Source organism: Triturus cristatus, chromosome 12 (assembly GCF_964204655.1).
Source record: "Triturus cristatus chromosome 12, aTriCri1.1, whole genome shotgun sequence".
Lineage (NCBI taxonomy): Eukaryota > Metazoa > Chordata > Amphibia > Caudata > Salamandridae > Triturus > Triturus cristatus.
This window is the reverse complement of record NC_140595.1, coordinates 723928389-723940801: the sequence shown is the minus strand read 5'-3', so window position 1 is coordinate 723940801 and position 12413 is coordinate 723928389. Positions and strand designations below refer to the sequence as shown.

At 42.3% G+C, this 12413-nt stretch overlaps 3 non-coding genes across 3 annotated transcripts; all 3 read right to left on the bottom strand.

Moving 5' to 3' along the window:
• Positions 1–3615: 3615 nt before the first annotated feature.
• On the bottom strand, positions 3616–3697 carry TRNAS-AGA (transfer RNA serine (anticodon AGA)). Its single transcript has one exon. It is a non-coding gene; the product is annotated as a tRNA-Ser (tRNA).
• Positions 3698–7635: 3938 nt separating this feature from the next.
• Positions 7636–7717, bottom strand: TRNAS-AGA (transfer RNA serine (anticodon AGA)). The gene has a single exon. It is a non-coding gene; the product is annotated as a tRNA-Ser (tRNA).
• A 3939-nt stretch (positions 7718–11656) lies between these two features.
• TRNAS-AGA (transfer RNA serine (anticodon AGA)) lies at positions 11657–11738 on the bottom strand. The gene has a single exon. It is a non-coding gene; the product is annotated as a tRNA-Ser (tRNA).
• Between the last annotated feature and the right edge of the window lie 675 nt (positions 11739–12413).

Sequence of the window (12413 nt, the reverse complement as noted above, 5' to 3'; positions counted from 1 at the left end):
AAAAGCTGCGTTTATTTTTGTTTTCCATCACAGAAACCCACATCAGCGGCGACATTGTTAACGGTGAAGTTGTCGATTCGTACACTTCACTTAATCTTTCACAAAATACTCTCACTTTGCAGTCAGAGAACTAAAAGTAAACACCAATTTCCAAACAAGCAGCAATTGTGGGAAGACAGTCTGACATTTGATGTGCACCAGAGAGTGCACCAGGCTGCAGATGAGGTAAGAGTGCACCAGGCTGCAGACAAAGAGAGAGTGCGCAAGGCTGCAGATAAGTAGAGAGTGCACCAAGCTGCACTGGCTGCAGCTAAGCAGACCGTGTGCAAGAGCTGGCCGCAGATAAGGACGGAGTACACAAGGGAACACCACAGAAGGAGGAAGTGCAGTATGACTGGGGGCAGATAAGGAGAGCGCACAGTGATTAACTACAGTAAACTAACATATATGCACGGGGTGCACCAGAACTAACTGCAGATAAAAAGAGGGCACCAGGACTGGCTGCAGCTAAAAAGACGGTGTACAAGGGATGACAGCAAATAAAGACATATGTATATATCTGTCCTTATCTGCTGCCAGCCCTTGTACACTGTCTTTTTAGCTGCACTTATATATATGTCTGCAGCTAAAAGGAGTGTACAAGGGCTGACAGCAGATGAAGACAGAGCGCACCAGAAGCAAACGTCTGTACCAGGACTGGTTGAAACTTAAATGACGGTGTACAAGGGCTGACTGCAGCAGAAAGAATGCACTACAGCTGGGGACAGATAAGAGCACCTGCCGGGGACCGAGAAGGACAGAGTTTGAGGAGCAGCTGCAGAGGGTGCTTCAGTCTGCCTGTCTCCAAAGAGAGTACGAAGCAGACCATGGGCAGCGCCAGTGCTGGTTCAGAACAGCAGTGTGCACACAGCACGCAGCTGCAGCCACGTTTCTGGCACGGATGTAAATAAACCAAGAGTAAGTTTAAATAATCACCAGGGCAGTCTGAGGCGTAAGGACGGGATGCAGCAGGTGCCCGGAATCCCAGGAGGCCGTCTGGGGCACCACAGGGCGCGGGGGTGAGCGTGTCCTGTTAGAGGGGATAGGGTGGTCTGTGTCAACAGTCACACACCTGAGATGAGTAAAAGATGGGTTGTGTTTATTAACTCGCACCTGAGAGGAGCAGAGCGGGAGCTGAGTCACTGTAATATCCTCACACCTCAGAGCAGCAAAGGCGGGGCTACATTTTATGTTCACACCCAAGAGGAACACAACAGATCACACACGAGACAAGCACAGGCTAAGCCGACTGTGTTCAGTATGTCGCGTCTGAGAAGCGCATGCCAGACTCACTGTGAACGAGAGGGGAGGAATGGCTCAGCGAGTTAGACACTGTTCACTATTGCAAGCGGTGATCTACAGAGGCCTTCGATGCTTCCGAGGTTCTTATATGCACAAGCTGCATTCCTCCTACGGACCTGTCCTCAAGGAGCTGCATTATCCGTACAGGTGCCCAAAGAGCGGTGCAGCCACTACAGTTCTCACAGGCGCTGGTGTTGCATCTCCCTCCCAATCTCCACCCCCGCCCTGTCCCCACCAGGCACTCGAGGAGATGACTCACTCTTACAGAGAGCTTTAAGTGGGCTGCGCCTGCCGGTGCTCAGCTAAAAGTCTCTCTCTCCTTTCTACACGTACGTCTGGCGTACGAACTGCGCAGTACCGGCGTCATCCCGCGACACACCCACCATTTGCAGGCGACACAGTACTGTGTCGCGACACAGAGTTTGGAAAGCTCTGCCCTATACTTTTTATTTGGTAATTCCATATCGGAGAGGAGTAGCTTTATTTATTTATTGAAAATCCTACTTACTGGTGAGTTTGGATTTAACTTTACTATTTTAGAAATGCCACTTTTAGAGAGTGAACATTTCTCTGCACTTACTGCTATATTTGCCTGAAACCTGGCCCCAATACACGTCTGGATTGGGCTGGGTGACAGCAAAATTTGTGCCTTCCCTCTAGAGAGCCACAACACAGGTCACTCAACTGCACCTGGGGGGTGAGCTCCGCTCTCCCTTCACCCCCAATAGGTTCAAGAACGATAATTTATGTAAGTAAATACATTATAGCTACAGCTTATAATCATGCGAGTTTAAATCATTTGTTGTTAGATGGTTTAAATATTTGAAAGGATCTGTTTTTAATAGACATTTTACAAAAACCACTGGTACATTTGCTAATTCTGTAAAATTAACACCCAACTGCCGTGACATTGCCAACCACAATGCCGTGACTCGGATTCGAACTGAGGTTGCTGCGGCCACAACGCAGAGTACTAACCACTATACGATCACGGCGAGCTACTTGGGCTCAACGACATACAGTGACATGGAGAATTTATAATTCGGAACACTCAGGGCTGTTCCTGTGATAGGCTGGATGTATTCATTGCTTCCTCATTCCTCATTCAGAGGCTGCGTCTCCTCAGTGGTTGATAGGCTGAAACCGTTTCCTGGCCGCCTGCTTGTGAAATGCCAGGAGTCAAAGATCACACAATACACTTGCGGACCTGTGATGGGACACCAATGCAGAGAAACCCACCTGGCACAGACCTTCTATTCTGTCTATTAGACCTGCATCTTCCCTGCACCTTTCAAGCCATTTGTATGTGAAGCAAGAAAGAGTTAGAGAGTGATCCATCTACACTTTTATAGGGAGGATGTCGCCGTGAGCTCCTCCCAGCTAATCACACGAACAGCAGAAAAGCAAGATAATACACAGTTGAGGGGAGGGCTGCATGGTTATGTTTTTGAGTAAATATTGAAACTGACCTCAGTGGCTCATTAGCAGAGCTGCGGCTAATGACTGGTGCCAAATCATGATGAAGCAAGCACCATGGCTCGTAGGGGACCCACAACACGCTTTTCTTAGCTCACTGAATTAAAGTATAAACTTCCGCCGTGTGTGAGTGGTAAAGGCTTGTTAATATGGTTCCTTTTCCAATTCAAGTCTGACAACAAGAGGCAGGAACCACGTGGCTTCGGAAGCTCAGGAAAGTAGCCACCAATCACAGAGAAAGAGAGAACTGGCAGTATGAGAGGTGGAGAAAACAGAAGCGGGAGCAAGGAGCTCAAATGAGATTGATGGCGTTTAAATAGAGCGCATAAAGGAACAGTTACACAGCTAAGAAATGGGAAAGACAGACTAGGGAAAAAAACACAGAAAGAGCCTGTAGATGAATTCTCTTCCTGGGACAGCAGGTTAAGAGAAATTACACATGGGGAGGTTAAGCATGTAACACGAGGGAGAATAAAAAAGAAAATGCAGTTTTATGAAGTGTGTTTGCCAATCCAGCCAGCACTTTTGTTCTATTTCTCTCTTTGCGTCTTTTATTGGTAAAGTAACTTTCAAGTGCATGCGCAGGTATGAATGAGAGAGCAACGGTATAATAATTTGAAGCGTTTACACCAGTGCTAAAGTAGGAATGAGGTGTAGCAAAGACATGAAAGAGGTAGCGATAACAAATATGTGGAGAGGCAATAGTGACACAAAAATAAGCCACCTATTTATAAAACTGAAATGGAAGAAATACTAAAGGTTAACTTCTGAAATTGTAGCCGATAATAAAAAGATTCTCGTTGTTGGCAGGATTCGAACCTGCGCGGGGATACCCCAATGGATTTCTAGTCCATCGCCTTACCCACTCGGCCACAACAACTTGCTGTAAGCTGCATACAAATATTTTGTTTGAAAGTTTTGAAGTTTTCCCACATCAAAGTACTAATATTCTGCAATGCGCTTTTTAAAAACAATGTTTTTTTCATCATGCACGTTCTGTCCTAAAAATAAAAATTGCATGAGTATATCTCTGGATCTGTAAAAGGATACGCTTGCATTCAAACTCTCTTGTGGCACTCAAGTTTTTTGGACCCCGTTGCACTCTGTTTTTGCGCTGCTTTTAGTCGACGACCCATATTACAGAAGTCAACCATCTCTGAGTATTTGGGACTCCTTTGTAAGTGCCTTATCTTTAATCCTTGAAAAGCTCTATAATAAAGGGGTCTGTCAAAGATTGCTTGAATGGAAGATAAAAGAAGGCCCACTTGTCTCACCAAATGCAGTAGAGAAACCTGATGTTTTACTCATGTTATCCTTAGTTCAGTTTTTGTTAGACCTGGCATCCTTAAGGTGGCCTACCAGCAACCTTTTTGCTTTTCACCTCACGTTTTGCTGTATCTTTATGTTGGCCGTAGGACTCTAATCACTTTATCACTACTGTGAGAAAGTGGCTCTGTATATACTGTTCCCAAATAGGTACAGTGTGCACAGAGTCCCCAGTCCCCAGAGGTTTGGCAGAGGCTAAAGTTAGATATAACCTTACTCTCTAAAGTAGTAGCTTGCCGAGCAGTAAGGCAGTATCAGAGTACAGTGTAAAACATTTGTTGTACACACTCAGTCAGCAAATGGTCTCACACACTCAAGAACTGAACACTAGGCCATTGGTTTGCATAAAAAAGATATTGTTGTTTTATTTGAGAACCAACAATAGGTATCAAAATATACTTTCTCAGAGTGAGGTGCTTTAGTTAAATACTTTGCAATAGGCAATTGACTTTTGCAGGTCATAGTTACAGTTTATTACAATAGGCAACACAATTTGAATCACAATAATACATTGAGCTCAATGGGAATTTTAAGTTATATGCAATTAATTACTTTCAGGAATACTTTTCTAAATCCAGGACTGGATCCTAGATTCAGTCCTGGGACAGTTCTTGGAAACAAGTGAGTAAATTCGTTTTAGTTACTGTTGTGATTTTTAAGCAATATTTTGCTATTTTAAAAGTTGACACTTAGAAACTTTTGCTGATCAAATTACCAATGTTATCCTATGGAAGGAAATTCACTTAGCAGGTAAGTGGGGTTATGGTTACTTTTTCTAGGTCAGTGTTGGATCCTAGATCCAGCACTACTGTACCACCTGTAAGCAGTTGAGAAACTACGTTTAAGTTATACAGGCGATTTTTAAGGAATATTTACATGTTTGCAAAATCGACACTTAGAAGAAATTTCACAGAAAAACAGTCAATGGTTTCCTATGGAAGAAAATTCAAGTTACGGGTAAAGTACGTTCTCGTTACTTTTGTAATCCAGTGCTGGGCTCCTAGGCTCAGTACTGGGACATCTATCTAAAACAGGTAAACAATTACGTTTTCACAGTTGGTACGATTTTTAAAGAATATTTGTAAGTTTCAAAAATCGACACTTAGAAAATTTTCAGCAAAAAGCAGGCAATGATATCCCATGGAAGGAAATTCGAGTTACTGGTAAGTACGGTTAAAATTACTTTTCAGGGTCAGTACTGAGCTCCAAGATGCAGCACTGAGGTCTCTCCTGATAACAGGTGAGTAAATCAGAATTCGTTGTTCGGCTGATTTTAGATGAATATTTTAAAGTTCCAAAACTCCACACCACTTAGAAGAATTTCCAAGTGAAACCACTCAATGTTAGCCTATGGAAGAAAAGTGAGTTATCGGCTTTTAGGTAAGTACTCGACTGGCAGAGTTATGGTTCTGGGCATAGACTCAGGGGTCTCCCAGGGGAGTCCCAGCCTACTTGCCAAGCCTTAAACTCCCCTTTTATTACATATAATTTACACCTAAGGTAGGCCCTAGGTAGTCCTAGGTGCATGATGCTATGTAAGTAAAAATAAGATATGTACTTTGGTGGTTCGCGTGTCCTGTAAGTACCAAACAGTCTATTTCATTTTTCACTACTGTGAGGTCTACCCCTCTCATAGGTTAGCTCTGTGTATTCCCCTATACTTTTTATTTGGTAATTCCATATCGGAGAGGAGTAGCTTTATTTATTTATTGAAAATCCTACTTACTGGTGAGGTTGGATTTAACTTTACTATTTTAGAAATGCCACTTTTAGAGAGTGAACATTTCTCTGCACTTACTGCTCTATTTGCCTGAAACCTGGCCCCAATACACGTCTGGATTGGGCTGGGTGACAGCAAAATTTGTGCCTTCCCTCTAGAGAGCCACAACACAGGTCACTCAACTGCACCTGGGGGGTGAGCTCCGCTCTCCCTTCACCCCCAATAGGTTCAAGAACGATAATTTATGTAAGTAAATACATTATAGCTACAGCTTATAATCATGCGAGTTTAAATCATTTGTTGTTAGATGGTTTAAATATTTGAAAGGATCTGTTTTTAATAGACATTTTACAAAAACCACTGGTACATTTGCTAATTCTGTAAAATTAACACCCAACTGCCGTGACATTGCCAACCACAATGCCGTGACTCGGATTCGAACTGAGGTTGCTGCGGCCACAACGCAGAGTACTAACCACTATACGATCACGGCGAGCTACTTGGGCTCAACCACATACAGTGACATGGAGAATTTATAATTCGGAACACTCAGGGCTGTTCCTGTGATAGGCTGGATGTATTCATTGCTTCCTCATTCCTCATTCAGAGGCTGCGTCTCCTCAGTGGTTGATAGGCTGAAACCGTTTCCTGGCCGCCTGCTTGTGAAATGCCAGGAGTCAAAGATCACACAATACACTTGCGGACCTGTGATGGGACACCAATGCAGAGAAACCCACCTGGCACAGACCTTCTATTCTGTCTATTAGACCTGCATCTTCCCTGCACCTTTCAAGCCATTTGTATGTGAAGCAAGAAAGAGTTAGAGAGTGATCCATCTACACTTTTATAGGGAGGATGTCGCCGTGAGCTCCTCCCAGCTAATCACACGAACAGCAGAAAAGCAAGATAATACACAGTTGAGGGGAGGGCTGCATGGTTATGTTTTTGAGTAAATATTGAAACTGACCTCAGTGGCTCATTAGCAGAGCTGCGGCTAATGACTGGTGCCAAATCATGATGAAGCAAGCACCATGGCTCGTAGGGGACCCACAACACGCTTTTCTTAGCTCACTGAATTAAAGTATAAACTTCCGCTGTGTGTGAGTGGTAAAGGCTTGTTAATATGGTTCCTTTTCCAATTCAAGTCTGACAACAAGAGGCAGGAACCACGTGGCTTCGGAAGCTCAGGAAAGTAGCCACCAATCACAGAGAAAGAGAGAACTGGCAGTATGAGAGGTGGAGAAAACAGAAGCGGGAGCAAGGAGCTCAAATGAGATTGATGGCGTTTAAATAGAGCGCGTAAAGGAACAGTTACACAGCTAAGAAATGGGAAAGACAGACTAGGGAAAAAAACACAGAAAGAGCCTGTAGATGAATTCTCTTCCTGGGACAGCAGGTTAAGAGAAATTACACATGGGGAGGTTAAGCATGTAACACGGGGGAGAATAAAAAAGAAAATGCAGTTTTATGAAGTGTGTTTGCCAATCCAGCCAGCACTTTTGTTCTATTTCTCTCTTTGCGTCTTTTATTGGTAAAGTAACTTTCAAGTTCATGCGTAGGTATGAATGAGAGAGCAACGGTATAATAATTTGAAGCGTTTACACCAGTGCTAAAGTAGGAATGAGGTGTAGCAAAGACATGAAAGAGGTAGCGATAACAAATATGTGGAGAGGCAATAGTGACACAAAAATAAGCCACCTATTTATAAAACTGAAATGGAAGAAATACTAAAGGTTAACTTCTGAAATTGTAGCCGATAATAAAAAGATTCTCGTTGTTGGCAGGATTCGAACCTGCGCGGGGATACCCCAATGGATTTCTAGTCCATCGCCTTAACCACTCTGCCACAACAACTTGCTGTAAGCTGCCTACAAATATTTTGTTTGAAAGTTTTGAAGTTTTCCCACATCAAAGTACTAATATTCTGCAATGCGCTTTTTAAAAACAATGTTTTTTTCATCATGCACGTTCTGTCCTAAAAATAAAAATTGCATGAGTATATCTCTGGATCTGTAAAAGGATACGCTTGCATTCAAACTCTCTTGTGGCACTCAAGTTTTTTGGACCCTGTTGCACTCTGTTTTTGCGCTGCTTTTAGTCTACGACCCATATTACAGAAGTGAACCATCTCTGAGTATTTGGGACTCCTTTGTAAGTGCCTTATCTTTAATCCTTGAAAAGCTCTATAATAAAGGGGTCTGTCAAAGATTGATTGAATGGAAGATAAAAGAAGGCCCACTTGTCTCACCAAATGCAGTAGAGAAACCTGATGTTTTACTCATGTTATCCTTAGTTCAGTTTTTGTTAGACCTGGCATCCTTAAGGTGGCCTACCAGCAACCTTTTTGCTTTTCACCTCACGTTTTGCTGTATCTTTATGTTGGCCGTAGGACTCTAATCACTTTATCACTACTGTGAGAAAGTGGCTCTGTATATACTGTTCCCAAATAGGTACAGTGTGCACAGAGTCCCCAGTCCCCAGAGGTTTGGCAGAGGCTAAAGTTAGATATAACCTTACTCTCTAAAGTGGTAGCTTGCCGAGCAGTAAGGCAGTATCAGAGTACAGTGTAAAACATTTGTTGTACACACTCAGTCAGCAAATGGTCTCACACACTCAAGAACTGAACACTAGGCCATTGGTTTGCATAAAAAAGATATTGTTGTTTTACTTGAGAACCAACAATAGGTATCAAAATATACTTTCTCAGAGTGAGATGCTTTAGTTAAATACTTTGCAATAGGCAATTGACTTTTGCAGGTCATAGTTACAGTTTATTACAATAGGCAACACAATTTGAATCACAATAATACATTGAGCTCAATGGGAATTTTAAGTTATATGCAATTAATTACTTTCAGGAATACTTTTCTAAATCGAGGACTGGATCCTAGATTCAGTCCTGGGACAGTTCTTGGAAACAAGTGAGTAAATTCGTTTTAGTTACTGTTGTGATTTTTAAGCAATATTTTGCTATTTTAAAAGTTGACACTTAGAAACTTTTGCTGATCAAATTACCAATGTTATCCTATGGAAGGAAATTCACTTAGCAGGTAAGTGGGGTTATGGTTACTTTTTCTAGGTCAGTGTTGGATCCTAGATCCAGCACTACTGTACCACCTGTAAGCAGTTGAGAAACTACGTTTAAGTTATACAGGCGATTTTTAAGGAATATTTACATGTTTGCAAAATCGACACTTAGAAGAAATTTCACAGAAAAACAGTCAATGGTTTCCTATGGAAGAAAATTCAAGTTACGGGTAAAGTACGTTCTCGTTACTTTTGTAATCCAGTGCTGGGCTCCTAGGCTCAGTACTGGGACATCTATCTAAAACAGGTAAACAATTACGTTTTCACAGTTGGTACGATTTTTAAAGAATATTTGTAAGTTTCAAAAATCGACACTTAGAAAATTTTCAGCGAAAAGCAGGCAATGATATCCCATGGAAGGAAATTCGAGTTACTGGTAAGTACGGTTAAAATTACTTTTCAGGGTCAGTACTGAGCTCCAAGATGCAGCACTGAGGTCTCTCCTGATAACAGGTGAGTAAATCAGAATTCGTTGTTCGGCTGATTTTAGATGAATATTTTAAAGTTCCAAAACTCCACACCACTTAGAAGAATTTCCAAGTGAAACCACTCAATGTTAGCCTATGGAAGAAAAGTGAGTTATCGGCTTTTAGGTAAGTACTCGACTGGCAGAGTTATGGTTCTGGGCATAGACTCAGGGGTCTCCCAGGGGAGTCCCAGCCTACTTGCCAAGCCTTAAACTCCCCTTTTATTACATATAATTTACACCTAAGGTAGGCCCTAGGTAGTCCTAGGTGCATGATGCTATGTAAGTAAAAAATAAGATATGTACTTTGGTGGTTCGCGTGTCCTGTAAGTAGCAAACAGTCTATTTCATTTTTCACTACTGTGAGGTCTACCCCTCTCATAGGTTAGCTCAGTGTATTCCCCTATACTTTTTATTTGGTAATTCCATATCGGAGAGGAGTAGCTTTATTTATTTATTGAAAATCCTACTTACTGGTGAGGTTGGATTTAACTTTACTATTTTAGAAATGCCACTTTTAGAGAGTGAACATTTCTCTGCACTTACTGCTCTATTTGCCTGAAACCTGGCCCCAATACACGTCTGGATTGGGCTGGGTGACAGCAAAATTTGTGCCTTCCCTCTAGAGAGCCACAACACAGGTCACTCAACTGCACCTGGGGGGTGAGCTCCGCTCTCCCTTCACCCCCAATAGGTTCAAGAACGATAATTTATGTAAGTAAATACATTATAGCTACAGCTTATAATCATGCGAGTTTAAATCATTTGTTGTTAGATGGTTTAAATATTTGAAAGGATCTGTTTTTAATAGACATTTTACAAAAACCACTGGTACATTTGCTAATTCTGTAAAATTAACACCCAACTGCCGTGACATTGCCAACCACAATGCCGTGACTCGGATTCGAACCGAGGTTGCTGCGGCCACAACGTAGAGTACTAACCACTATACGATCACGGCGAGCTACTTGGGCTCAACGACATACAGTGACATGGAGAATTTATAATTCGGAACACTCAGGGCTGTTCCTGTGATAGGCTGGATGTATTCATTGCTTCCTCATTCCTCATTCAGAGGCTGCGTCTCCTCAGTGGTTGATAGGCTGAAACCGTTTCCTGGCCGCCTGCTTGTGAAATGCCAGGAGTCAAAGATCACACAATACACTTGCGGACCTGTGATGGGACACCAATGCAGAGAAACCCACCTGGCACAGACCTTCTATTCTGTCTATTAGACCTGCATCTTCCCTGCACCTTTCAAGCCATTTGTATGTGAAGCAAGAAAGAGTTAGAGAGTGATCCATCTACACTTTTATAGGGAGGATGTCGCCGTGAGCTCCTCCCAGCTAATCACACGAACAGCAGAAAACCAAGATAATACACAGTTGAGGGGAGGGCTGCATGGTTATGTTTTTGAGTAAATATTGAAACTGACCTCAGTGGCTCATTAGCAGAGCTGCGGCTAATGACTGGTGCCAAATCATGATGGAGCAAGCACCATGGCTCGTAGGGGACCCACAACACGCTTTTCTTAGCTCACTGAATTAAAGTATAAACTTCCACCGTGTGTGAGTGGTAAAGGCTTGTTAATATGGTTCCTTTTCCAATTCAAGTCTGACAACAAGGGGCAGGAACCACGTGGCTTCGGAAGCTCAGGAAAGTAGCCACCAATCACAGAGAAAGAGAGAACTGGCAGTATGAGAGGTGGAGAAAACAGAAGCGGGAGCAAGGAGCTCAAATGAGATTGATGGCGTTTAAATAGAGCGCATAAAGGAACAGTTACACAGCTAAGAAATGGGAAAGACAGACTAGGGAAAAAAACACAGAAAGAGCCTGTAGATGAATTCTCTTCCTGGGACAGCAGGTTAAGAGAAATTACACATGGGGAGGTTAAGCATGTAACACGAGGGAGAATAAAAAAGAAAATGCAGTTTTATGAAGTGTGTTTGCCAATCCAGCCAGCACTTTTGTTCTATTTCTCTCTTTGCGTCTTTTATTGGTAAAGTAACTTTCAAGTGCATGCGCAGGTATGAATGAGAGAGCAACGGTATAATAATTTGAAGCGTTTACACCAGTGCTAAAGTAGGAATGAGGTGTAGCAAAGACATGAAAGAGGTAGCGATAACAAATATGTGGAGAGGCAATAGTGACACAAAAATAAGCCACCTATTTATAAAACTGAAATGGAAGAAATACTAAAGGTTAACTTCTGAAATTGTAGCCGATAATAAAAAGATTCTCGTTGTTGGCAGGATTCGAACCTGCGCGGGGATACCCCAATGGATTTCTAGTCCATCGCCTTACCCACTCGGCCACAACAACTTGCTGTAAGCTGCATACAAATATTTTGTTTGAAAGTTTTGAAGTTTTCCCACATCAAAGTACTAATATTCTGCAATGCGCTTTTTAAAAACAATGTTTTTTTCATCATGCACGTTCTGTCCTAAAAATAAAAATTGCATGAGTATATCTCTGGATCTGTAAAAGGATACGCTTGCATTCAAACTCTCTTGTGGCACTCAAGTTTTTTGGACCCCGTTGCACTCTGTTTTTGCGCTGCTTTTAGTCGACGACCCATATTACAGAAGTCAACCATCTCTGAGTATTTGGGACTCCTTTGTAAGTGCCTTATCTTTAATCCTTGAAAAGCTCTATAATAAAGGGGTCTGTCAAAGATTGCTTGAATGGAAGATAAAAGAAGGCCCACTTGTCTCACCAAATGCAGTAGAGAAACCTGATGTTTTACTCATGTTATCCTTAGTTCAGTTTTTGTTAGACCTGGCATCCTTAAGGTGGCCTACCAGCAACCTTTTTGCTTTTCACCTCACGTTTTGCTGTATCTTTATGTTGGCCGTAGGACTCTAATCACTTTATCACTACTGTGAGAAAGTGGCTCTGTATATACTGTTCCCAAATAGGTACAGTGTGCACAGAGTCCCCAGTCCCCAGAGGTTTGGCAGAGGCTAAAGTTAGATATAACCTTACTCTCTAAAGTGG